At 46.2% G+C, this 3,888-nt stretch overlaps 1 long non-coding RNA gene across 1 annotated transcript in view; it reads left to right on the top strand.

Annotated features, from left to right (window-relative positions):
- The window catches only part of LOC121039979 (uncharacterized), a 23,672-nt gene extending 23,255 nt beyond the window's left edge, over positions 1 to 417 (top strand). The window contains exon 3 of the long non-coding RNA XR_005795071.1: positions 226 to 417. This is a non-coding gene — a long non-coding RNA (uncharacterized LOC121039979). The remainder of the gene's footprint in view (positions 1 to 225) is intronic.
- The last annotated feature ends 3,471 nt before the right edge of the window (positions 418 to 3,888 follow it).

The raw sequence follows: 3,888 nt of genomic DNA, 5'->3' as shown, positions 1-3,888 counted from the left end.
CTCACTCGGTCTCTCTCACTCGGTCTCTCTCACTCGGTCTCTCTCACACACACACCCTTTAACCTTTTCCCTCAGAGCTGGTGATGTGGGGAAAAAAAGGCAGAAGGAAATGGCAGATAAAATTGAATTTCCTTATAACCTGCAGCCCATCGACAGCTACTTGAGGCTGGCAGAGCAAAAGTTTCTCCAGGAACTCGCTGTGTTAATGCTAATGCTCTGTTAGAGGGAAAAACAACCTTAGCTTGACAACAGCTAGGCCTCCAGTATCCTGGGAGTCTTCTTTAGCATATGGAAATCCCTCTGGAAACTTCCCTTGGACCTTACCTCCCCCAAGTCCATAGTATATAACCAGTCTCTCCCCATAGTCCCGGGGCAGGTCTTTCTGCCCGAGGGTCCTGTCCCCATGCTTTAATAAAATCGCCATTTTGCACCGAAGACGTCTTCAAGAATTCTTTCTCTGCTGTCAGCTCTGGATGCCACGAACCCCACAATCCCCGCAAAAATCTCATCACTGAACAGCCAGGTCCACATGAATTAGATACCTGGCTCTCTCAAGGAAGAAAACCCACAAGATATCAGGGCAGTTTTATGGGGTTTTTTTGACAGAGAGAGAGAGAGAAAGAGAATGGGGGGGGGGGGGAGAGGGAGACACAGAATCTGAGGCAGGCTCCAGGCTCTGACGCAGGGCTTGAACCCACACACCGCGAGATCAGGACCTGAGCCGAAGTTTGATGCTTAACTGAGCCACCCAGGTGCCCCAGGACAGTTTTGCTTCCACTTTCATGAGACCTCTCTGCCTACACCTATTACTGGTCCTTATGTATCTCTTTGGGCTCATGCGGACAAGATTTTCGTACCTAAAGGCTCCGAGATGGCCAACACTGAACATATATTACATTAACTTCAAGGCCAAACTGCACCCTGAACCAAAATTCATTCCCTATTTCTCATCTCAAATTATGCCCCGCCGCACTAATACAGCTTCCCAAGACAGTGGTCAAGGGGCACAGAGGACATGCTTAAATCCCCAAATCCTTCAGCAGCAATATAAACAGGCACCAAATTTAGACAATAAGAACTCCTTCAAATAGTAAATATCCAGAGAGAAAGTGCACTCGGGAAAGAAAAGCCTCCTGTAGAGTGCAGCTGAAAAAAATTAATCCCCAAACTTGTTCCGCTTAGTCTTAGAGAATCTCACCGCAAGGCCGGGGTAGAGTCAGGCTCCTGCTTTCATAGCCACAGCCTAACTTTCACAGAATGGGCTCCCTCCTCACCTCCCAAGCTGAATTCACAAAACCCACATCTCTCCCTTCAACTACTCGCCCAAAAAGTCAGGGTAAACAGGAAAAAATAACGACGCCAAGCCTTAGAGCCCCAGGCACCAAAAAAAAATGTAGAAAACACAGATGACCAGCCCCTACCATAGTTACTCCTAACTGAACCATCCTCTCAAAACCCAGTATTTACAACAACGCAGAATCACATTAGGAGAACTATGCCATCACAAAAGTAATCGTGATATTCCGCGTCCTCTTTCTCGGAAATCTAATTCACCTGTGCACACCGTAACCCCCCCCACAAGGACGTGAGAGACACTCCTGTCTTCAAACATGTGGATTCAAAACTTGAGGAGCTTCCCTGGCGAAACGTGAAACTGCCCCCGCCCCCACCTCCGTCAGAAGGCAGGGAGAAACTGAGGAAAGAGCCCGAACATGCCAGATTGGTAAGTGGCAGGTGACAAACGGGAGAACTTACCTGTGAGGATCACTCGAGCAGCCACAAGCTGACTAAACCTCCACCCAACCCCCTGCCCCCTTCTTAGGAGTTTATATAGAGGCCTTAACTGGGTTCAGTCACGCGTAGCGCCCAGGTGATTTCAATAACACATTACTCTCTGAGGGCTGTTTGCGAACAGCTGTGGGTGGGGGCGGCGGGCAGAATGTACTTTCCCAGGGCCCAGGAGGTGGGAGGAGCCTCTGGCTGCATGGGTCCAGCCCACGGGTCAAGCAAAGGTCACATCCTCCGAACGACCTCCTCCAATGTAGCAAAACAGGGAAATTTGCAAGGTGGTCCCTGCATGCATCCGGATATGACCTGAAATTCTCTTCCCCCACCCTCGGCGTCCATTCCACATATTTTAAAGACTTTTAATGTCCACTTTCCATTTGAGCCTTGTGTTCCCATCATCTTCATACTTAGCTGGCATGCTCTTCAAACAACTCAACAATCTATTAATCATCATAAGATCCCCCCTTCCCAAGTCCAGTCCCAAAAGGAACACAGAGCCCACATATTTCAGATCTGTCTTGCCTGATCTCTAAGATTTCAGTCTTTCTCCCAAGGAAATTCTTTTCTTCCTCCAGCTCAATTGGCATTTTCTTCATTTTCCTTTTACTTCTCAAGTGTTCCTATTCTGCAGTCAAGCCTAAAACCCGATTTTACCAATTCTATTCCTCCTTAAGTTTTGGGACAACCTGAATCTTAGAGATACCTGTATTCCAGGTACAGGCCCTTCAATTTTCTTCTGAGTGTCAGGGTTTAGAATTATTTAAATTAGTTTATTATCACCCTCAGGGAGAAAAAAAAAGAGGCAACAAGCACACTTTGTGGACCCTTGAATTTATAACATTTGACTTGTAAAATGCAGAGGTAACAAAAATTAAGGGAAATATGAGTTGTATGAGACCCAGTTTTTCAGGAGGTAATTCTTTGCTCCACACATCAAAATAGATCTATTCCCTAGGATTGTGAATGATTTCTTAAGTATATTCTACTGTCTCTCCTCTAAATTGGGATCAAAATCTTACCCCTCTTTTATTACCAGCTCCAAGCACAGCGTCCTACACGTAGCAGGGTCTCGGTGATTTGGAAAGTACCCATATGCTAACAAAAACCACGAAAATCCCTTGCTTGTATGCTATTGTGGCTCTGATTCTCACCACATATGATGCAGAGTCAAGAGGCCAGGATTTGGTTTCTGCCCAGACACTAAATGGTTGTATGACTCTATAGGGTGGTTTCAATTCAAGAGTCTCTCTTGCCTTGATTATAAAATGGGAGGATTGGATTTGACCTATCTCCAACATCTCCTCCAGCTCCATGTTGCTGGAAAAGTTATTCTCAAGTCTTTATAAAATGAAGCATGCCTTTTGACTGTGCTGAGATAGTGTGTTTGTGGAAAGAATGTAAATGGTGAGGTAATTAACATATTAGAAGAATTAACTTACTGGTTGCCCCATCCTAGAGCAGTTTGCAGACTTTCAAAACAGAGATGTCTTTAGATTAGTAAATTTTGCGTTTGAAGGAGGAAATGTTGGAGCATGAATCTTGTCCCAATATTGGTACATATCAACAGAACCCTGGGCACCCCACAAGCAGCCTGAGACCCCCAAGGATTCAAAGTTCTCCAAAGAGGCAGGAGGCTCATACAGGCAGGTGGCCCCAGACCTGGTTCATCGTCATCCCCACCACCAGTCTGCCAAGGGACAGCCTTGACCCTGCAGAAAGCAGGGAGCTGTGCTCATTGTTTCACCTCCCACATGTCCCAGGAAGCTACCATTTGTGGAGGCTTTTCCTTTTTGCTTTCAGTAGGTCAACAATTTCTTTCAAAACTCTGCTTTTCTCTCTTAGGTTCCTGCGCATTGCTGGGTCTGACTGTTGTCTTTGGTCCCATCACCACCCTTCACTTTGCAGCCCACAGTCAGTGCCTTCGTGCAGCTGGATTCTATTCACACCATAAATGAGCGGCACTAATTCCAGAGGGCTCCTAGGACTGATCTCGGCTTCCTTAGGCTTTCAAACACCACTACCTTCATGAGAATACTCTCACCTTCAATAAATGATCAGGTGTCACTACATTGCAAAATGTGAGTCCTGAACACACACAGC

The sequence above is a fragment of the Herpailurus yagouaroundi genome, unplaced genomic scaffold, assembly GCF_014898765.1.
Source record: "Herpailurus yagouaroundi ecotype Mexico unplaced genomic scaffold, PumYag 181, whole genome shotgun sequence".
Taxonomy (NCBI): Eukaryota; Metazoa; Chordata; class Mammalia; order Carnivora; family Felidae; genus Herpailurus; species Herpailurus yagouaroundi.
The sequence above is the reverse complement of the archived record's forward strand: the minus strand, read 5'-3'. Positions and strand labels throughout refer to the sequence as shown.